Below are 24,453 nucleotides of genomic sequence, written 5' to 3'. Positions count from 1 at the left end.
ACATCCCTCGTTAGGGTTTTCATCATGCTCTGGGATATGTCTGCTATAGAACTTATAAATCAATATTAAAACCAACATTTATGGAGCTCCCCCTGTGTTCCAGGAATGGTATAAGCAGTTAGAATTATCACTATGAAGCAGGATAGCTTCTAGCTGCCTTCCTAAGAGGATTCTCCCTCCTTTCTTACTAATCTAACTCTAATTCTGTTGAAAATAGCAATGCACCAGCTTAGTAATTACATTTTATTCATAACCTTGCAATTAAATTATGATCAATGAGATATAGATAAAAGTTGTTAGGTCAGATTTTAAAGGGTGGCTGATGCAGCTGAAAAACACATCTTACCCTTCCTCCTTCATTCTACTTCTAGCCTGGAATGTTGGCATGATGGGTGAAGCTTCAGCAGCCATCTTGCAACCATGAGATTGTCTTGACAAAGGAGGCTGCATTCTAAAAACGGTGAAAGAGAAAAATAGAAGGAAAGGTCCCACTTTGCATATGACCAATAAATTATTGGACCAAACCTCCCAGCAGTTATAACTATTAACTTTAGACAAAGTAAAAAATACAACTATCTAAAGTAACTAGAAAGTGAAGAAAAGCAGGCAAATTTTGGAGGGGAGCTGACATCTGGAAGAAGGGATGGGATACAGGGTATTCCCCATTTTTATGGCTTTTACCTTTCACATAGTTCAGAGGCATCTTGAGCACATAGTGAATAGTGAGTACCATGTAAGGTGACTAATATTCTATAGAAAACCCATAGTTTTTCTGGCTTAGAGAAACAGAGAATACAGCTCAGAGAAACCTCAGCTGCTAGAAAGTAAAAGTGTAATCCTAGAAAGTAGAGAGTTAAAGATGAGAAGCAATGAATTCTATTATAAAATCCTTCAGACTTCTGGCTGATTATAAAACTGTGCATTTACAGAGTAAGCTCAAAGCTACCCAGCTAATGACAAAAAACAATGAGCTGAGATTTGTATTGCTGCCCCAGAAACAGAGTTTGCATTTTGAATCCAACCAAGCAAACTACCAGCTAAAACAAAAAGTCCACACTCTCTATAGGAATATAACAGAGGCCAGAGGCCAGGCATAGTAGCTCACGCCTGTGATCCCAGCACTTTGGAAGGGCGAGGCAGGAGAATGGCTTGAGCCCAGGACCTCAAAACTGGTCTGGGCAATAGTGAGACCCTGTCTCTACAAAAAATAAAAAAATGTCTGGACATGGTGATGTGCACCTACCTACCTGGAAGGCTGAGTCAGGAGAATTTAAGCCCAGGAGCTCAAGGCTGCAGGGAGCTATGATGATGCCACTATACTCCAGTCTGGGCAACAGAGCAAGATTTTGTGTGAAAAAGAAAAAACAAAAATATAATAGAATCCAGTGCCTCTACAATGCCATACTCAAAATGTCTAGGATACGGAAAAAAAAAATTACTCAATGTCTGAAGAACAGGAAAATACAACCAATTCCTAAGCGCAAAGACAATTAATGAAGACCCACATGTTGACATTTTAGGCTAGGATTTTAAATCAGCTAATATCACTACATAAAGAAAACGCGGGCAGTGCCTGTGGCTCAGTGAGCAGGGCGCCGGCCCCATATACCGAGGGTGGCGGGTTCAAACCCGGCCCCGGCCAAACTGCAACCAAAAAATAGCCGGGCGTTGTGGCGGACGCCTGTAGTCCCAGCTACTCGGGAGGCTGAGGCAGGAGAATTGCCCAAGCCCAGGAGTTGGAGGTTGCTGTGAGCCGTGTGATGCCACGGCACTCTACCCAGGGCGATAAACTGAAACTGTCTCTACAAAAAAAAAAAAAAGAAAGAAAGAAAGAAAACGCTTGTAGTGAATGAAGATCAGAAGAGATGTTTGTAGGGCTATCTGGGGACCAAATACTGGGGACCAGTATACTGGAAAAGTTGAGGTAACTTGCAGAATTGAAGTTGAGAGGCAAGGGAGCAAAAGACTGGAGAAGTGGGGAAAAAGGGAAGGGAAAGGAAAGAAGGGCCAGGAGAAAAGAAAGTGGATTGGGAGGCAGAGCAGCCAGTATGGGTTCCCGTGCAAGGAGAACAGCATCCTGGGAAGGCACTGCAGCCCCGCCTCCCAGCCCTCAGGTTCCTCCATCCTTATGCTGTCACCCTACCCACAGCAGTACTGCTCACCCTGTGACCCTCTAACTCCAGCTTCCTCCAATAATGCTACGTCCAGGCAGGGACACTCTCTAATACTCATCAAGGGCTCAGGGCAAGGAAGAGGGAAACAAACTCACTATGGATTAGAGCAGTTATGAGCCAGGACTTATTCTGCACACTGCATAGCCCCTTCCCCTCCAGCTCCCAGCTCCCATCATGTGGTTGGCACCATCAAGTCAGAACCTGTGGGCAGACTCGCATGCCATGGATCTCGGGAGGGTGCTGTCTGGACAGCTGGTCCACTCACCGCCAATGCCCAGCCTCATCTTCATCTTGAAGTGCAGCAGGGCTGTGTGAGTGATGAGAGCATTCCTCTGGGGTTCTGGGAGGACTCTGAGTATATGCAGAGCAACAGAGAAATTCGAGATATTGTTTCTTCAGTGCAACACCAAAGTGATAACTTTGCTCACTGGCAGTAGCAAACAGGACACCGTAAACATCAGTACCTAAGTTACTTTTGGACCCTCCCAAGGCATCTTCACAGCTGATTCTGCCTCTCATAATGGTTCAGTGGAATTGCTAAAGTCTCTCCCACTTTACATGGGTCAAAACAGAGACCTTTAGAGATTAAGGGATTAGCTCCTGTATGTCCAGTAAGTGGCAGCTGTAAGTCTACAGCTCAGGAGTTCCATCCAGAGCTCTAGAGGTAGGTGCCTCCCCGACCCCATCCCATTCTCTCACACCCCTACTATTGTTGTGATGTAGGCATGCCCATCTCCCCCAGCTAGGAGCTCTTGGAGGGTAGGCACTCTGTCCTTTTCTTTCCTGTTTCCAGCAGCCAACAGGGAGCAAACAGACTTGGGAAGCATGATGTAAAAGCTGAAAATCAGCCCTGGAAAGAGAAGAGTGAACTGTAGTGCAAGGCAGACATTCTCTGGCAGTTACCCCCTTCTCTCCCAACAAGCATGTGACTGCAGCAGCTGCTTGCGGAAGCAGCCACCCCAGCATTGGAGACCACCAGCATAAACACAATCCATGACATCTTTAGGCAAAGGAAATTGAAACCAACTAGCTTGGTTGGCGATCTTTTTTTTTTATTTAACATCCCTCTAAAAACAGGCAGGCAAAGCAACCAGCTCCGAACCTGGGGGGCTGGAATGCATTTAGGGACTCTGAGATTGTCCAACCAGAACCTGCACATCCAGAGACCCCCTCCCTGACAAGCTGATTGAGTCGGTACAGGAAGAGCAACTAGTGGGTGATTGCAGACTATCCAGTGTCAGCTCATTGTTCCGGGAGGAAGCTGTCAGGACAAGACCTCCCGGGAGCGCCTGAGGTCTCTGCTTCTTATTTTTCCCTTCGTAGGTGGGAGGATGATGGGGGTGGGGGTGGTGGCAGGGATCCATCACTCTTTACCCCACCCAACTGGACACTCCCAATCAGATGTCATCAGTCCAGGGTATTTTCTGCCATTCTGTAGATTACCTTTCACTTTATAAAACACAAATAAATGAAGGTACACTGGGTTCATAGATTAGAAGAATTAATATTGTTAAGATGTCAGTATTGCCAAAAATGATTCTATAGATCCAACACAATCCCTAATAAAATCTCAATGGTTTTTGGTAGAAACAGAAAAATTCATCCTGAAATTCATATAGAATATCAAGGGAGGCCAGATAGCCCATACAATCTTGAAAAAGAACAGAGTGAGAGGACTAACACTTTGTGATTTCAAAACTTACTATAAAGCTACAGTAATCAAAACAGTGTGATACTGACATAAAAGCAGACAGTGATCAATGGAATAGAATAGAGAGCCCAAAAATAAACTCTTTTTTTTTTTTTTGTAGAGACAGAGTCTCACTTTATGGCCCTCGGTAGAGTGCCGTGGCCTCACACAGCTCACAGCAACCTCCAACTCCTGGGCTTAAGCGATTCTCTCGCCTCAGCCTCCCGAGTAGCTGGGACTACAGGCGCCTGCCACAACGCCCGGCTATTACAAAAATAAACTCTTAAAGATATGATCCAGTGATTTGACAAGGGAGCCAAGATCATTCTTTTGGAAAGGATGGTCTTTTCTAAAAGGATGCTAAGAAACTGGATAGCCACATACGAAAGAATGAAGTTAGATGCTTAGCTAACAGCCACATACAAGAAATTAACTCAAAATGGATCAAAGATCTAAATACTAGCTAAGAATACAAAACTCTCACAAGAAACATAGGGCAAAAGGTTCATGACATTGGGTTTGACAGCAATTTCTGGAATATGACACCAAATGCATAGGCAACACAGGAAAAGATAAATAAACTGGATGTCATGAAAATTTAAAAATTTTATCAAAAGGCAGTATCAGCAGAGTAAGAAGGCAGTCCACAGAATAGAAATACTTGCAAATCATGTATCTGAGATTAATATCCAAAATATAATGAGAACTCCTAACACTTAACAACAAAAAACGCAAACAACCTGATTCAAAAATGGGCAAAGGACTTGAGTGGACATTTCTCCAAAAAAAGATATATAAACAGTCAATGAGAAAATCTGCTCTACAACTTATTTAAAAGAAAACAAACAAACAAAAACAATGTGACAAGTGTTGAGCTAAGTACTTATCTAATTTGCTCCTCAAAATGACTCTATTAGGTAGATATTATTATCCCCATTTTTAGATGAGGAAAAAGAGACCCAGAAAGGTTGGGTTACTTTCTCAAGTTGATGCAGACAAGTGAGTGGTAGAATCAGATTCAAATCTAGATCTCTAAAGCCCATACTTAAGTATTTCAGGGTTAACTGGCATGATGAACTTTTTCCTTTGTAAAAATATACTTTATTGAGGTATCACTCACTTTATTGAAGTATAATATGCAGTAGAAGCACAAATCAAAAGTGTAGAGTTCAGTAAATTTTTACTTTTGCCTACACATTGGAACCACCATCCAAATCAAGATAAAAAACATTATCAGCATTCCAAAAGTGCTCTCACGCCTGGTCCCAGGCAATACTCCCTGGACCACCAGAGGTAAACACTATTTGACTTGTATTGCTATAGGACAATTTTTCCTGTTTCTTGACTTTCACAAGACAAATGTTTATGAGACATGTCTATGGGATTCATTCATGTTGTACATATTGATGTGTAGTATTCCATTGTATGCACACATTCTGATTTATCTGTCCATTCTCTTCTAGATGTAAATTTAGATTTTTTGAGTTTTGAACTATTATGAAAAAAAGGTGTTATAAACATTCTTATACCTGTCTTTATCTGGACATGAAAAGTCTCTCCATTTACTTAGGTATGTAACTCAGAGTAAAACTGTTGGCCATAAGTAGAAATATGTTTAGTAGTTGTAGACAATACCAAACAAATCTCCAAATGGTCGAACCAAGTAATACTAAGCAGGGTAAGGAGGGCTCCAGTTGCTACACAATCTATCCACACTTAGTATTATCAAGTTACTAGTATTGTTACTCTGCTTGTTTATTTATTAGCCAGGGGAAGAGTGCACAGAGTTTTCTCATTTGGGTTTTTTTTTTTTTTTGTCAAAGCAGAGTTCTACCCTATGCCCTGAGCAGAGGGCGGTGGCGTCGGAGCTCACCGCAACCTCGGACTCTGGCTGTGGGCACCCCGCTGCCTCAGCCTCCGGGGCCGCTGGGATTACAGGCGCTCGCCGCTGTGCCCGGCTGGGTTTTTCCATTTTTTTCACGAGTTGGGGTCTCACTCTCGCTCAGACAAGCCTCGAACTCCCGAGCTCAAGCAATCCTCCCGCCTCAGCCTCCCACAGTGCTGGGATTACAGGCGTGAGCCACCGCACCCGGCTCTCATTTGGGTTTTAATTTATATCTCCCTCTGAATAATGATGTTGAGAATTTTTCATATATTATGGCCATTTGGATATCTTCTTTTGAGAAATTATCTGTTCAAGTATTATTATTACTTTTTAAATTGGGTTGTCTTTTGTTATTGATTTAAAAGGGTTCTTTATATATTATAGTTAGTAATCCTTTTTTGGAAATATGTATTGTGAATGTCATCCCCCAATCTGTAGATTGCCATTTGCTTTTTTTTTTTTTTTTTTTTTTGGTAGAGACAGAGTCTCACTTTATGGCCCTCGGTAGAGTGCCGTGGCCTCACACAGCTCACAGTAACCTCCAACTCATGGGCTTAAGCGATTCTCTTGCCTCAGCCTCCCAAGTATCTGGGACTACAGGCGCCCGCCACAACGCCCGGCTATTTTCTGGTTTTTTTTGCATTTTGGCCGGGGCCGGGTTTGAACCTGCCACCCTCGGTATATGGGGCCAGCGCCCTACCGACTAAAAAAAACTTTTTAAAATATGCTTTCTTGTGCTTTTTGTGTCCTGTTTAAAGAATCTTTTCTCATTGCAGATTCATGAAAATATTTTCCTCTTCTTCTAAAAAGTCTTATTGCTTAACCTTTCACACTGAAAATATGTTCTATCTTGAATAAACCTTTATATAGAATGAAGCAGGAATCAGTGTCTAGTTTTTTACATACAGATATCCAATTGCTTTAGCATCAATTTTTGTGAACACTGTCTTTCCCCCACTGAATTGCAGTGGGATCTTTCTTATAAATCAAGCAGCCCTATAATGGGCCTTCTTATTCTACCTCATTACTTTATTTTTCTGTCTTTATGCCAATACTACACTGTCCTAACCATGCAGCTTTATAGTAAGTCTTGTAATACGGTAGTGAAAATCCTCAAAATTTGTTCTTATTCTTTGAAATTGCATGGCTACTCTAGGTCTTATGCTTTGCCATATAAAGTTTCAAATAAATTTGTTAATATCCACCTCAAAAATTTCCTAGGATGTTGATGAGGTTAAGCTAAATCTATAAATCTATTTGGAAAAATTCACATCTTAACAACATTGAATTTCCAGTCCATGGACATGGTCTACAGCCATACCACCCTGAACACACTCAATCTCACCTAATCTATGGACATGAAATATCTCTCCATTAGGTCTTCTTTCAGTTCTTTTAATACCATGTCATATTTCATTCTTGAACAACTTAATTAAGTTTAGTCTAAGTATTTAATTTTTTTACTTAATTATATATAGTATCATAGCTTAAATTTCACTTTCCCAATTGTTTGTTGCCAGTTATAGACATATAAATAATTTTATATACATTGCCTTTGAACTAAGTGATCTTGATATACTTGTTAATTAGTCAATAGTTTGTAGATTTTTTTGGATTTTCTACATATGCCATCATTTCATCTATAAATAAAAATATGTCTCTTCTCATTTTCCCATTCTTATATAGTCCACTCTTTGTATCCCTTCATTCGGCATCCATGGATTCAACCAACTGCAGACCAAAAATATTTTTTTTAAAAAAAAATGATGGTTGTATCTATACTGAACATGTGTTAACTTTTTTCTTTCTTTCCTACCTACATAATACAGCATAACAACTACAGTAGAACCTCTGTAAATGACCACTCATGGGCTATAATAAACTGTTCAATGTATGGAGGCAGTCCACATAAGGAACTAGGCCTACCGTACTGACATGTACATGTGGCGCATGCCTGGTCTATGAAAATTAGGTCAACTTAAGGAAGTTCTCAATGTAGGGAGGGGGCCAACTATGGAAGTTCTACTATATTTACATAGCATTTACATTGTGTTCAGTATTATAAGTAACCTAGATGGGAGGATGTGAATAGTGTACAGAGGTAATATGCAAATATAACACTATTTAATATAAAGAACCTCAGCATCCGTAGATTTTCATATACATAGTGGGGGTTCTGGAGTCAATCCCTCATGGATACTAAAGGACAGTTGTATCTTATTGCACTGGGTATGCCCTTTGGTACAATGTTGAAAGAAGATGTGGTAGTGGATAGTGGACATCCTTGTCTTGATTCCAATCTCATGAGGAAAGTGTCAATATTTCACCATTGAGTATAATGCTAGTTATAGGATTTTAATGTTAGCTGTAGGGTATTTCCTGTAGATACTCTTTACCAGATTGAGAAAGTTCCTTCCTATTCTTAGTTTGCTGAGGGTTTTCATCACAAATGGATTCTGAAGTTTATCAGATGCTTTTTCTATATCTGAACACAAGTACCACCACAATTCACATCATGATAAACTCTTATAGTGAAAGATACTGGAGATTATTATTATTATCACCCTCTTGAAATGTGTGTATAGCATGTACGGAAATGTAAAATAATGAAGCTAATGACGGAGTTGGTGAAAATCTATTATTGAGGGGCCTTTTTCCAGTCTAAATTTTTCCAGTTCAAATTATCAAATACAATTATCATGGTGTCAGTATTTATTTCTCCATTTTGGCTAATGTTGGTGCTCCCTAGGGATCAGAATACAGAGCTATTTCTTGGGTCTCCCTGCCCTTGGGGGACAGATCTCCTGGGTTCTCTAGGAGCTCAGATCTTCCCCATCAAAAACCTCCCCAGAGGTTCCTGGAAAAGAATCAGAAAAGAACCTCCTCTCTCTCCCCGCTTTATTCCCAGCCCTGTACCTTCTAGTACTATCTCAGTGTTCAAGTTGAAATCTGCAAGCAGCATTCACCTACTCCCTCCCTTCCCAACAACCCAGAGTGGAAGACAGGAAATGGGCATCATTCACCTGGGGGAAGCACTGCTGAGTGATCTGGAGGCCCAGAAAAGCCCAGCCCAAACCCTAAATACTTTTTCCCTTGGGATCACTCCATTTTTTAGGGAACTTCAAATAACCTCACTAACAGGCTTAAGAATTATCTACAAAAACTCATACATAGCCTAACACCCACAGATGCTGTGATCTGGGCACAGATTATCACAGAACAGACCAACAAGGTCAGCAGAATGGAGGACAAGGGCCTCTTGCCCACACGAAAGCTGAGCTCTTTCCTAGGCCTTGCAAGCTAAAAGCCACAACCAGTTCCTTTAAGAGGAAGGTCTAGGTGGTGACATAAACTCTCTTTGAGCCATTGGGCGTTAACCCCATAGCACACTGTGGAATGTTCAGTAACTCCCAACTACACCCTTTGTGGCCTTTGTAAAATCTTGGATCAAAGAGTTTCTCCCTCCAGACACTGATAAATAAAATGCCTGGACTAGGTTAACCCTACCTGAGTGTTACAGGAAAGATTCTCATGTCCAAACTGAACCAAACCATACAAGCAGCTGCTGCTTCTCTTGAAGCTAACAGCTCTGTTGGGTGTGTTCTACATTACCAGATTCAGAGTCTTGGGGTAAGAATTCTCCTTGCTTATCATTACCATTCCTTCTCCCAATCCAAACTTCATCCTCAGACCAGGCCAAGGGCCGCAACCTGTTGCTGCCCGTCCACGGTGACTGAGCTCTGTTCCACCTCGACATTGGAAAGTGGCCCACCCTTCAAGTGGCCCTGTCTCCACATGTGTCTGATAACCTCAGTGAGAGTGGCAACCCACGCTCTGACTTCAGGGAAGTTAGCTATATTCTGCATATGCCACTCACTGTCCTATAAATTCCCACTCTTCATTTTTCCTTTATTTTCCTAGCTGATTCATTGAGATCTCTACTTTTTCAATTGTCTTCTTGAGATAAGGGACCTGGTTTTATCATTCTTGATAGCAACTTCTACTTCCTGAACATTTCTGGAAACTTCATAAGAAGATTGAGGGACTAAGTGCTACCTCCTGGATTTTTCCTGGCCCTTTCACCACACCTGGCATGTCCTGAGGGCAGCACCTTGGATATCCACTGTCACTGGGTAGTAAGGTCCTTTGACTGCCCCATCAATCAAGCAGTGGAAAGCTGTTAGCTCAACTCTGAGTGATGAACAACTCTGCCCTGGGAAAACATGCCTTCTCAGACCAAGTTCCAAGAGTGGCTAACCAAATACGGCTTTTCCTAGGTGTGGCAACTCTGAAGAATTTGTCCAAAGGCTTCAGGAAACCCCACACAGGCATGTGGTATGGACATTGCATTTGGCACACAGCATGCCAGAGGAAGCCGGCCAACAAGACAGCCGCCTGCCTGTTCACCAGCCACTCTCTCCTAAGTCCAGCCATTTGCAAAGCCAGGAGCTTTGGCACAAGGCTGCTCCTATCCTCGCCGGCATGGGTTTATGGATATTAAAAACGTGCTGATGTAAATCACCATGCAAACACGCTTCACTAGAAGTGCTGCACACAGAAACACTGCTTCTTTTATCATCTCCTCCACCTCTGTTGGAAACGCTTGCCCACAGATGATGTGGAGATTAGTGGGGCGTCAGGCTGCTGCATGTTTTTAGGCTGGCTGTCAGCTCCCATCAGCTACGGCTAGGGCTGCAGAGGATGGGACACACCTCAGTGTGCCAGCCCAAGGCCCACAGACAGAGTCTGAAGCACAAGAGTGGTGTGGAAGTAGTAGAAGAAAGAGCCCATCCCCTAGTCAGGCACTTTCTCAAGTAGCCAGGTTCTGGCCCCTAGTGACTAGGGTATGCTCTCCCAGGTTAGCAAACAGCATACCTGGGAGCAGCCACCCTCACCCGCTAACTGCTTTCCACCCCTTGCCCTCTCACTCTCCTCTCTATAGAGTTGACAGGTAAAATGCAGTCATACAGGAAGGAGGAAGGTGGGCTAAACAGCCCCTGCCCTCTGGGAGATCTCAGTGGAACCAAGAAGTGTCAGATGGGGCTACATATAAGCACATCCTAAGAACATCTGTGTGGAGGGTCTAGGATGCTCTGACGGCTCAGAGGACCCCTCTGCTGGGAGATCAGGGAAGGCGACATGGAAGAGGAAGTACTCTAGCTGAACCTTGAACCGTGGGAGGCTTTGAACAAACTGAGGTGGCAGGAAAGGCCTGAGGCAGTGCGAGGGAGCAAGATCACCCAGAAACTAGCACCAGGTGCATCCCCACACTGTTCATTGTTTGTGTCACTTTGTCCTTAAGTTGCCTGAAAAATGGCTGCTGTTATCAGATACCACATCCAGACTCCCCCATGACCAAAGCAGAAGAGGTCTTCTCTTCTGTGTGTCCAGAAGCTGCGCCTCAGAAGGGCCTGGAGCTCTTGCCAGTGCTGGGAAAGGAAGCCAGTTTGAAGGAGGAGGACCTTCAGGGGAAGGAGCCCTGGACTGATGGAATACTGTGGAAGACAGGGGCATCCAACCTTCATCCCAGCTAGAGGTGACCACACCTGCCTTGGTCTGCAGAAAGGATGTGATAGGAGCCTGAAATTCTACCATGTGAAATTCTTGTCTTTGGGTTATCCAGTATGAATTAGCTAGATTTCTTTTCTTTAGGGTAGTTTGAATGGCTTAGGGAAAGAAAGCCATTTTTGAAAAAAATGACAAGTACTGGGTGCAGTATGCTTGCCTATAGTCCCACCTACTTGAGAGGCTGAGGCAGGAAGATCACTTGAACCCAGTAGTTCAAATCTAGTCTAGACAACACAATGAGACCCTATCTTTAAAAACAAAAATCAAAATTAAAAAAAAAAAAGGATGACAAGGTTCCCAAAACATTAAGGGTAGAATTTGGATTAAGTTTTAACAGAAAAAATATTTTTCATTAACTACTAATTAATTAACTTCAGCCAGATATGTCCAGGTACAGATAAATCATGTTTCTCATCCCTCTGTGCACTCTTGTGTGTGCCTCACTCAGGCTGAACAGCCAGAGTTCACAACCAAATTTAGGTTTGTTTTTTTTCTCCCCAAGATGGCAGAATAGAGGTTTTATCAGCATGCCTTACCCACTTGGAAATAGCAAAATGGTGTGTAGAGATTCACACTGTGAACTTATATATCCAAGAAGAAACACGGGGGTCAACATCAAAGCAAAAGAAAACTCTGGATAATGGGGAAAAGAAGGCAGGCAACAGCCTATGTGGGGAGAGCCTGGTGGAAAACTGTAAGTGAATTCTTGGTGTGTGAAAGGGTAGGGACCATCCCCATGATATACGTCCCCACTGGAGAGCTGGACAATCCAGGCCACCAGGGAGCTCCTTGACTCTGCAAAGTCCCACACCTGACTTGAGGAACAATTAGGAGACTGTGGGAAGGAACAGCACTGGGAAGTGTCCCACATGCACTCCCAGACCTGGGCACTGACAGCAGGAGACCATTTCTTATTCTAGCTCAGAGATGGCTTCACATGCACCTGCCAGGGCCAGCAGTCACTGGTTTGTAGTCTCAGGCTGGAGATTGGTGATCTGGACTACAGCCAGGGAGAGCCCCCCACTGTCAGAACTGAAGGAGGTGTGTGGTGTGGGTCCCACCCACAAGTATGATACCCTCTTTCATGCGACTGGAGCAGAAGACTTGCCTGAGAGAGGAGTGATTTTGGTCCCAGGCAGTGAGTTTTACAGCCTAGGGCAGTTTCACAGACCGAGAGCAAATTGTGGATGATTCAACTGACTGCTCCCATATGCTGCAAAGGTCAGACTGTGAGAGCAAGCCCCACCAGGTCTGGAGCATGAAAGCAAAGTGGGTCCCACTACTGCTTGCTAGGCTGTAAAGCTGAAGTCGTCCCTCTTTCCATATACTAGGTCTCTGGCACAGTAGCACCTGCTCTGCTCCCTACTGGGAGGTATTTCTCTGGAGGCCTAAAGACTGTCCCCCACCTCTGTAGGGGCTGGCACTTGTATCTGCCACTGGGGGGCCTAAGTGCAGGCTTGCCCAGCCTGGCCCTGCCCGGATCCACCCCCGACGTCAGAGGTGAGTCATGAAACCTGGATCACTGAGCATTCCATGGCACAACCCATCCCCTGGGATACCTGACTATTTCTCCTGCTTAACAAAGAGCAAGCATAAACCCTCCTGCCACCAGCAGAGTAGGCAGGCTCACACCTGCAAGTGCCACCAACTGGCCTGGAGGTCAACCTTTGCACCCCATTACAATATCAACAAATGCACAGCACCCAGAAAGAACATAAGCTTCTCAAAACTCTGCTACCACCATTGCCTGTGCCACTATGGTTACCATTAGAGGCCATTAGCCCACTGACCCATCTGGTACACCACCACTACAACTGGCATTTGAGAAAACTACCACACCAAAGCTATTTATAACCAAGAAAATCATATAGAACCTCTGCCACTGAACGCACCCAGAAGCAAAGCCAAACAGCCCTATCCAACACACATCATAGCCCACATCCTCAAGAGAAAAAAAGTCCTGCCCAAACCAAAGTAAATTCAAACATAGGAAGTGACTGTTTCTGCAAAGAAATCACTGTAATAATAGTAGAAGTATGAAAAATCAGGGAGTTATGCCTGATTTTTTGGCATATGCTCACAAAGGAATATACCAATTCTCTAGCAATAGATACTATCCAACATGAAATTTTCAACATGCCAGATAAATAATTCAAACTATTGATCTTAAAGAAGCTGAATGAGATCCAAGGGAAATATGAAACCTAATACAAAGAAATCAGAAAGTCAATTCAGGACACGAATAAGAAATTTTTCAAGAAATAGATACCTTTAAAAAAACAAACAGAACTTCTGAAAGTGAAAAATTTATTGAAGAAATTAAAAATATAGTTGAAACTTTCAACAATAGACTCTAGGGCGGCGCCTGTGGCTCAGTGAGCAGGGCGCCAGCCCCATATACCAAGGGTGGCGGGTTCAAACCCAGCCCCGGCCAAACTGCAACAAAAAAATAGCCGGGCGTTGTGGCAGGCGCCTATAGTCCCAGCTACTCGGGAGGCTGAGGCAGGAGAATCGCCTAAGTCCAAGAGTTGGAGGTTGCTGTGAGCTGTGTGACACCACGGCACTCTACCAAGGGCAATAAAGTGAAACTCTGTCTCTACAAAAAAAAAAAAAAAAAAAAAACAATAGACTCTAGACCAGTATAATACAAGAACTGTATTATAAAGGGTTGTGGCATTAGGAAGGTTCAGAACCACTGCTCTAGACCAAGCAGAAGAGAGATTCTCAGAACTTGAACACAGGTCTTTTGAATTAATCTAGTCAGGCAAAAATAAAAAGAATGGAACAGAATGAACAAAACCTTCAGGAAGTATGGGACTATATAAAGCAACTTACACACACACAAAAAAAAATAATAAATAAAGCAACTTACAAATCATTGGTATTCCCAAAGGAGAAGAAAACTAAAAAGTTTGGAAAACCAACTTAAGGAAATAATTGATGAAAATATTCTCACCTAGAAAGAAATTTAGAAATCCAGATACAAAAAAACCAGTGTACACCAGGAAAATACATTGCTAGATGGACTTCACCACAACCTACAGTCATCAGATTGTCTAAAGTCAATGTGAAAGAAAAAATTCAAAAATAAGCAAGACAAAAGCATCTTATCCCCTATAAAAGAAACCCCAAACTAACAGTGGCCTTCTCAGCAAAAAAAACTTAAAAGCCAGAAGAGACAGAAATCTGATTTTCAAGGTGCTTAAAGAAAGAAACCATGAATTTTATATCCTGTCAGAATAAACTTCGTAAAAGAAGGAGAAATAAAGTCTTTCCCACACAAGCAAATGCTAAAGGAGTTCATCACCACTAGACTGGCCATATAAGAAATGCTTAAAGAAGTTTTAAATAAGGAAGCAAAAGGTCAATAGTCACTATAAAACTCACAGGTCTTAGGAAACAATTACATAAGAGAATAAGACAGAGCAATGCCCTTAGCTCAGTTGGTAGAGTGACGGCCACATACACTGAGGCTGGGGGGTTTGAACCCGGACCAGGCCAGCTAAAACAACAATGACAACTGCAACAACAACAACAAAAATGCTGGATGTTTTGGCAGGCACCTGTAGTCCCAGCTACTTGGGAGGCTGAGGCAAGAGAATTGCTTAAACACAAGAGTTTGAGGTTGCTGTGAGCCGTGACACCATGGCACTCTATCCAGGGCAACAGCTTGAGACTCTGTCTCAAAAAAAGAGAGAGACAAAGACAAAGCAATGAAAGGGCAACAGTAAAGAATCCCTCCAATGCAAAAAGACAAGCAGAGAGGAAAAAAGAAAACAAAGAATCTACAGAACAACTAGGCAACAATTAACATTATGACAAGAACATAATCTCTCATGTCAATATAAACCTTGAGCATCTATGGATTAAATGCTACACTTAAAAGATACAGGTTGGCAGAATGCATAAAACAAAATATGAACCAACCACATGCTGTTTATAAGACACTCACCTTACCTCTAAAGACACTTATAGATTGAAGGTAAAGGAATGTAAACAATATTACACAAAAATGGAAATCAAAGGGCAATAGAAATAGATAATATTTATAGCAGATAAAATAGAATTTAAAATAGGAACAGTAGGCTCAGCATCCATAGCTCAGTGGCTAGGGCGCCAGGCACATATACCAGGGCTGGGGGGTTTGAATCAGCCTGGGCCTGCTAAACAACAATGACAACTTACAACCCCAAAATAGCTGGGCATTGTGGTGGGCGCCTGTAGTCCCAGCTACTTGGGAGGCTGAGGCAAGAGAATTGCTTAAGCCCAAGAGTTTGAGGTTGCTGTGAGCTGTGACACTGTGGCACTCTACCAAGGGCGACAAAGTGAGACTCTCTCAAAACAAAACAAAAAAACCCCACAGAAATAGTTTAAAAAAAAAAAAGACAAAGCATGTCATTATATAGTAATAAAGGAATCAATTCAACAAGAAGTTATAACAATCCTAAATATATATGCACACCATAAAGGACCTCTCTTATTTTTCCTCCCAGTATTTCAGGAATTCTAATGATGTCATTAAAGCCAATCAGCACTGGTGACAAGGCTGGGCTAACCCATGGGACCACACAGCAATGGTGCAATTTCAGCCAAATGCCAAACTGCCTTAGATAACCTAACACCCTCACTTTGGTTAAACATTGGCTTTCTGACCAGCTTTACAAAATGCTCAAAACAGTTTCACACTACATTTATGTCCATTCACCAAACCAAAAGCATCTCAGGCCTGGCCTAACAAACCTCAGGGTCTGCCCAGCAACCCAGGAGCAGTATCCTGTGTGTGGCAGCCCCCAAACCACACATCACGTAGCTGCATGCCTCCCAAGAGGAGGCTGGTCTATGGTCATCAGAGAGATGACCAGATCCAGATGACCAGATCTTTGGCAAGATCCAACCAGGCTTCCCCAAAGCTGTCTCCCTCCAAAGTCAGCCTGTCACCAAATGGTCTCCAGTGGCCCAGGAGCTGTGACATCAGTTTAACACCTTTGATGCCAATGGCTGGTGAATTTCACTTTATATTTGGTTCCTTGGCCAGGCCACTGAGAAAGGCCAGGTGGCGGGGCTCTGGGGCTATCTATCACTCAAGCCAGTGCAGGCAGCTAGCCCAGGCTGAACCTGAGAGAACAGGATATGGAGAACAAAAGTCAGCAACTGTTCAGGGGACCAAGTGCAGCAAGGAGCATTCCTTTCATTCCAGGAGAGTCCTGCACTGAGATGGCTCAGGGACACCTGGTCTCTACCTGAGGCTGAGAGATTGCTGGGGGGAAGCCTCATGTCCCCTTCCCAGGGACAGAAATGAGTGGATTCATGAGGTGCCAAATGCCTTCTCAGCCTTTCCCCTATGGGACCCCTGTCCCCACTTTACTATAGGCAGCTATGTGGTGCATGGTAGGATGTTCAGCAGCATTCTTGGCCTCTAACCACTAGATGCCAGTAGCACCTGTTCACCAGTTATGATAATCAAAAGTGTCTCCAAACACTGCCGATTGTCCACAGGGGGAGCTGGAGGACAGGGGCAAAATCAGTCCGAGTTGAGAACCATTGGTGTCACCTATAACGTGCTTAAAGGATTAGCTCAATTCCCAAAAGAGAGAAGATTCTGGTTCGGTTCAGAATTGGAAAGGTTGTATGACCAGAGGTAGAAAGGGCTGTAAATATCAGAAAGGTTGCCTGTCAGGCTGGCATCAAAAAACTGGAGCCTCCACTGACAATGAGTGTGTCAGTGACTGAGTATGAGGCCCTGCTGGGGCAGTGGGCCTGACTGTAAAGGAATACAGCACACAGGGGTCAAGAGAGGGCTGCTCTGGGGGCCTCATGACATGCGAGGGAACCCCCCAGACTGACTGATGTGGCTCCTGCTGGCTTGTTTAGGATTGTTTTGAATGTTTTCACACCTCCGATGTGCTGCCAAAAATTCTTTGCACTTGAGAGTGTACCAGCTTTAGAACCACAGTTCCAGCTTTAGCTCCACATTTCACTGAGAACACTGACAAATCCTCAATGAGTTCCAGCCCCAAAGCAGGCACTGAGGCTACAACAGCAAACACACCAGACATGATCCTTGCCTCCCCAGAGCCCACAGTCGGTTGAGGAAGTCATGCTATTAAACAAGAGATGACCAGAAGAAGATGGTCTGGACTCTGGTTTGCTCATCTGCCTGGTGCTGAGAATGGTCCTCAATCATCCGACCTCACAGGGTGGCTGAGAAAACATGAGTAACGTTGTGGGATGCCATGCCCTGAGACACAGACAGACCAGGACAGAGACAAGGCAGAGGTGGGGAAAGAGGTAGCACAAGAGGCTCTGCTAGCCTAAGAAAATGTCCAGCCTGTTCTCTCTGTGAAAGAAAGTGAGGCCAAATCAGAACCTGTTGCTTATCTCTGACCACCAGACGTGAGCAGGTGCACTTTCTAGGCACGATGGTCTCTTTAGAAACCCACGGCCTGGTAGAGAGCTATACTGCAAGCAATTTAGGCAGCGTGGTTCACTGAGACAGAAAATGTCCATGTTTTCCTTCTCTACCCTTCCTTTCCCACCACCTCCTTTGATGCTGCTAAAAGACAACCTCTTCTGTTTTAATGAGTTCCTAGGTAAATTAAATTCCATAGACTGAGCTGTGTGTGGTGGAGACCCTAAAATCAAAATGACTTAGAATAGACATTTATTTTGCCCTCCTGTGACTGTGTGAGCCAGAACAGCTTCTGTGCTCCCAAAGTCACTGCTGGTTCTCCCAGCCTCCTTTGGTTGCTTGCCGTCCCTGCGTGTTGTCCTCATCTGCTTGGTACAAGATGGTATTCCACCTCATCCGTATTCCAGCCAGCATGAAGGAAGTGGGGGAAGAGGACATGCCTGAGCCCTTTACAGGCATGAGCCAGAAGCTTCTCCAGTGCTATCCTGAATCCCACTGGCTCCAAGACATGCTGTGCATATCTCTTCCCAATCCACGTCTGTAGCTTGAAATCAGTCATGGTGAGGATATTTACACCACGGAAACTGGCAAACATTACAACAGGTTTATTTTCTCCAGAGAGCTGGTTATTAAACAATTACTGACACATCCCTAGCATGTCTCTTCTGCTAAGAATCCATGGATAAGAACTTAGTGACAAGGTCATCCCTTAACTGCAAGAGGAGCTAAGAAATATAGTATCCAGCTACATAGCCATGTGACCAGCTACAAATCTTACTGCTGTGGAATGAAGGTAAACTGGATTCTAGGGGCAACTATCAAGTTCTGCCCCAAACTTGTTGAGGGGATTATGCCCAGAGTCCTGGCAAAGAAGAGAAAAGAGATGCTTGGGAAAAGACAATTCTCTGAGGCCAAAGAAGAGGTCTGGATTCGCCATTGGTGAAATTAGTTTCAGTGACCCCATTCATGCTGCTCAAACAGCTGCAGACATGTTCTCATGGACATGACTCCATCTAGTCCACAGAAAGCACTCACAAATTGGTGGCACCTGTGGCTCAGTGGGTAGGGCGCTGGCCCCATATACCGAGGGTGGTGAGTTCAAACCCAGCCCCAGCCAAACTGCAACAAAAAAATAGCTGGGTGTTGTGGCAGGTGCCTGTAATCCCACCTACTCGGGAGGATGAGGCTGAGTTGGAGGTTGCTGTGAGTTGTGTGACACCATGGCACTCTACTGAGGGTGATAAGACACTGTCTCTCCAAAAAAAAACAAAAAAAAAAAGCACTCACAAATCCTAAAAGTGAAGAACACAACTCCCTGCTTGCTGCCACAGACCATATGACCCTTCTGGGCTCTCTGGGTACCTTGAAGCCCTTTCTCCCAGCCTGAGCTGAGGTGCAAACACCACCCCACCTCCCCATTCCAGAAGCTTTTTCCAGAATCCTCCTCGCTAACATCTTCCTTCCTTTTTCCACCTCCCTCCAGGATAAGAGGTTTTCAGAGTCATGAAATAAACTCTGTAGGATTTCGTTTGAAAAATCCTAGCACTGCCTTGCCACTAATCTCAGTATTTATTCTCAGTCTCATCTCAGCAGCTCCGCTGAAACCTCTAGTGTACCATCCTGTCACTCTGCTACTGTTAGCAATTAGCTGAGACCCAACTACTGTGGACAATTGCCATTATGGTCATACCCGAGTTTACTAAGCTTTGCTTTATTGTGCTTTGTGGATACTGTGCTTGTTACAACTGGAAGGTTGTGGCAACCCTACATCAAGTACATCTATTAGTGTAATTTCTCCCACGTCATGTGCTCAATTCTTTTATATGTCATATTTGGGTAATTCTTGCAATATCTCAGACTTTTTCTTTTTTATTTCAGATTCATATGGGGATACATACAATTAGGTTACATAGATAGCTTTTGTAAGGTTAAAGTCCAAGTTGTAGGTGTGTCCTTCACCCAGGAAGTATGCAATATACCTGTTGGGTGGGAATTTACCTATTCCCTTCCCCTCCTCCCCCATACTTGAATTTCTTCTTCTTTTTTTTTTGTAGAGACAGAGTCTCACTTTATCGCCCTCAGTAGAGTGCTGTGGCATCACACAGCTCACAGCAACCTCCAACTCCTGGGCTTAGGCAATTCTCTTGCCTCAGCCTCCAAGTAGCTGGGACTACAGGCACCTGCCACAACACCCGGCTATTTTTTTGTTGTTGCGGTTTGGTGGAGGCCAGGCTTGAACCCACCACCCTCAGTATATGGAGCCAGCGCCCTACCCACTGAGCCACAGGCGCCACCCCCCATACTTGAATTTCATTGAGTTTTTCTCTCATGTGAGCATGTAGGTGTTAATCTACTAGTTCAAATTTAGTAGTGGACACTGGTGATGTTTGTTTTTCCATTCTTATGATACTTTGCTTAGGAAAAAGGTCTACCATTCCACCCAGGTTATTACAAAAAATATAGAAATCTCCAACTTTTTCTATGGCTTTCCATGGAATACATATACCACAGTCTATTAATCCATTCATGTTTTGAAGAGCGCTTGTGTTGTTTCCACATCTTTGCAGTTGTGAATTGGGCTGCTATAAACATTCAAGTGCAAATGTCTTTATGATAAAATGTCTTTTTCTTTTTCTTTTGAGTAGATACCTAGTAGTGGGATTGCAGCATCAAATGGTAAGTCTACTTTTAGTTCTTTGAAGAATCTCCATACATCTTTGTGTAGAGGCAGAACTAGTTTGCAGTCCCACCAATAGTGTATGAGTGTTCCCTTCTCTCCACATCCACGCCAGTGTCTGTTGCTTTGAGACCTTAGGATATGAACCATTCTTACTGAGGTTAGGTGACATCCCAAAATAGTTTTGATTCAAACTTTCTCATTATTATTAAATCGGTTATGGTGATCTGTGATCTTTGATATTACTATTGTAATTGATGGCAAATTTAATCAATAAATGTTGTGTGTGTTCTGGCTGCTCCACTCAATGGCCATTCCCCCATCTCTCTCTCTCCTCAGCCCTCCCTATTCCCTGAGATAATAATATTGCGATCAGACCAATAGATAATGCCACAATTGCCTTTAAATATTCAAGTAAAAGGAAGAATTGCACATTTCTCTCTTTAAATCAAAAGCTAGAAATAATTAAGCCCCGACTGGACTCAAACCCGCCAGCTCAGGTGTATGCAGCTGGTGCCTTAGCAGCTTGAGCCACAGGTGCCAAGCCTCTTATTATTTTTGACATAGTTTAATGACTGAATATTCAAGAATATGTATTACTCATGAAATAATTTGCAGGGCATTTGATCTCTAAATTCTGACAGTACAATTTTTGCTTATACATAATTTATTCCCTTTAATTGCAGGTTACTTTTACCTTTCAAAAATGGTATTTTTACCATAAAGACTGAATTTTATCTTATATCATTATTCTAAGTACCTATCAGCTTATGAGTATTTATATACCACACCTTTCTAAGTGTTTCAGAGATGGTAATTTTCCCTGTTATCTTTGAAACTTAGACTGTTAGCATCATCTAAAACCCATTTGATACCCATATTTGTTTTAATAAAAGAATTTTGTTTTTGATAGTCTTTGTTGCTCTTGGTACACTGCCATGGCATCATGGCTCACAGCAATCTCAAACTCTTGGGCTCAAGAGATCCTCTTGCCTCAGCCTCCCAAGTAGCTGGCACTACAGAAGGATGCCACAATGCCTGGCTATTTTTCTTTTTCTTTTTTTTTTTAGAGATAGTGTCTCGCTCTTGCTTATTCTGGTCTCCAGCTCTTGAGCTCAAGCAATCCACCCACCTCAACATCCCAGAGTACTAGGATTTCAGGCATGAGCCACTGCACCTGGCCTAAGAATCTTTTTTTTTTTTTTCAATTTGAAATCAGTCACTGTTCATTAACTGACCACATTACAAAAACAATCAGGGCAGACACCTTAGTTCAGCGGTTCTCAATTTGTGGGTCGTGACCCCTTTTTAACAATGAAAATACATTGTGGAATTAGGAAGGTTAAGAACCACTGCTATAGTTCATTCTTCTAATAAGCCTATTGATTTGGTCTTCCCTGTTACCAGCATCTCTACCTTCTACAAAGTGGGTTGTCTTTTTCTTCATTCCACCCCGTGGAGATGATAACTTGAAGGGCCACAAGAAGTTATTTGCTTCTTTGTAGTGTTTTCCAACAGTATATATCTCATGAATCAGATCCCCCATGCAGATGATGCCATATTTACCCTGAGATTGAGCAAACAAACTGTTATCAGCCAATGCAATTTGCTTCTTACAATTTTTGCCATAACCACGCTTGTAGATTAGGTCATTTACTGACTTCAGATTTGGGTACCCCCAAGCAACATGTGGTTCTACAATCCTGAGCATGTTAATTGAAGCCTTGTTGAGAGCTTAACAAAAGTTCCACTGAAGATCTGGCGAAGGCAAAGAAGCTGCAACACCTTTCTGACCTTTGGACTCACACCATTGATATCTCTGATCCTGATGACGAATGCCAATTTGGGTTCTGCAGGTACACAGAAGTTGCCAGCTTTTCTTGCCATCCTAGCCATCCGAATCTCAGTTCTGTACATTTGTATTCTTTATGATAATGCTTAGCTTTTTCATAGATAAGCTTCCTCCTTGCCTTTTGAAGCATCTTTTCAGCACACTTCTTTCTCAAATGTTCGATTTTCAGCTCTGCAAAATTCTTTCGCTTATTCTTAAGGGTTTCTGGTACAGCAGGAACCTTCTTTTTATTCTCTTCAATACCCTCCATGGTTCCATCACAAAAGGAAAATGCAGTCATCATCGATTGTACATCCAGGACATAAGAGCATTGAAGAGGTCCATACTAGAAAAGTGAGATTCAGATCTGGTTTTGGTCCCTTGAAACTTTACTTCTCTAGTATCAGATGAATCCTACTTCCATCTAGAAATCAAGTTAAATTGTGGGATCTCCCAACTACCTAAATATCACTTTATGGTCCCATCAGCCTTTAACTGGTTCTAGTGAATGTCCAAATCCAAGGCCACTTGATTTTCAGGGGATCTATAGATTTTATAAAGGCTTTCCCAGAGCCCTTTCTGTGCTGGCACATGGGGTAATAAAGACTCAGGTCTTCCCTCTTTGGTGGATTTCATCTTCAACCAGAGCACCAAAACCAAGAGAGAGAGCAACTGTTGTCTTATTTTAAGAAATTGCCACAGCCACCCCAACCTTCAGCAACCACCACCCTGATCAGTCAGCAGTCATCAACATCAAAGCAAGACTCTTCACTAGCAAAAAGATTACAACGTGCTGAAGGCTCAGATGATCATTAATATTTTTTAGCATTAAAGTATTTTTAGTTAAGGTATTTAGATTGTTTCCTTAAACATTATGTTATTTTATTATTATTTTTTTTTTTTTGTAGAGACAGAGTCTCACTGTACCGCCCTCGGGTAGAGTGCCGTGGCGTCACACGGCTCACAGCAACCTCTAACTCTTGGGCTTACGCGATTCTCTTGCCTCAGCCTCCTGAGCAGCTGGGACTACAGGCGCCCGCCACAATGCCCGGCTATTTTTTTGTTGCAGTTTGGCCGGGGCTGGGTTTGAACCCGCCACCTTCGACATATGGGGCCGGCGCCCTACTCACTGAGCCACAGGCGCCACCCAAAACATTATGTTATTAAACACTTAATAGACTGCAGTATAATGGAAACATAACTTTTATATACATTGGGATACCAAAAATTCATATGACTCATTTGAAATATTCACTTTATTGTGGTGGTCTGGAACTAAACCTGCAATACGTGTTCTAGATGATCTAACTGAATGGTAACACTGATACCCAACTAGGAGGTCAGTTCCCAAGGAAAGTTCTTGAGTCTCCATCTGAGACTCTCTGTTTCTAAAGGACTTAGGCTCTGTCACCTAAGCCCATCCTACCCACCTGAACATTGCTGCTCTTAGACCCAGGCAAGCTCTTGCCTTGAACATCCTACTTTAGATGACTCTGCTCTGGCCCCTGGCTGGCTTGGCTCTGCTCCAGGGTGAGGAGATTGAGGCCAAAAAGGACACAAGCAACAACATGTGACCCCCTTCTAAAACACATTCCAGGTACCCAGGACCAGAATTCCCTCAGTCTTCTTCCAGGCCTGGGTGAGCTTCTTTCCTGGTTCTGTCCTTTAATGACAAAATGAGCCACTAGTGCGCATACCTCTAGGCTCATGAGATGGTCAAGAATGACTTTTTAGTGAGAGTTGTCTACTGAACCTAGACAGTGATGGAGGTGTCCACATGCCTGTATGTGAGACTCCTCATAGAACAGAGCCACGTCAGTGTGGGAAAAGGGGTGGGCCAAATATTCTGAGCAGTCTGAGAATTCTGATTTTAAATCCAGCCTTCTAGGTCATTACACAGGTGCTTTTGTCAAGGTAGAGGAGGAAAATATACAGTAGAACCTCTGTAAGATGACCACCCAAGGGACTGTAATAAGCTGGTCAACACACAACAGTGGTCAACATAAGGAAGTAGGTCTGCTGTACCAACACGTACATGTGTTGCATGTCTGATCTGTGAAAATCAGGTCAACTTAAGGAGGTGGTCAATGTAGGGAGGTGGTCAACTATGGACATTCTACTGTATTTTACTTTGTTAGCTTGATTTGTAACTTACAAATATACAAACACGTTCTAAGGACCTCCATTTTTGTTCTTTCCCTGGGCACCCAAATGTTAAG

The 24,453-nt window shown here is 43.2% G+C and overlaps 1 pseudogene; it reads right to left on the bottom strand.

Annotated features, from left to right (window-relative positions):
* Positions 1 to 21,769: 21,769 nt before the first annotated feature.
* On the bottom strand, positions 21,770 to 22,505 carry LOC128592443 (60S ribosomal protein L7-like; annotated as a pseudogene).
* Positions 22,506 to 24,453: the final 1,948 nt, after the last annotated feature.

Source organism: Nycticebus coucang, chromosome 8 (assembly GCF_027406575.1).
Source record: "Nycticebus coucang isolate mNycCou1 chromosome 8, mNycCou1.pri, whole genome shotgun sequence".
NCBI lineage: Eukaryota > Metazoa > Chordata > Mammalia > Primates > Lorisidae > Nycticebus > Nycticebus coucang.
This window is presented reverse-complemented; position numbering and strand designations above follow the sequence as displayed.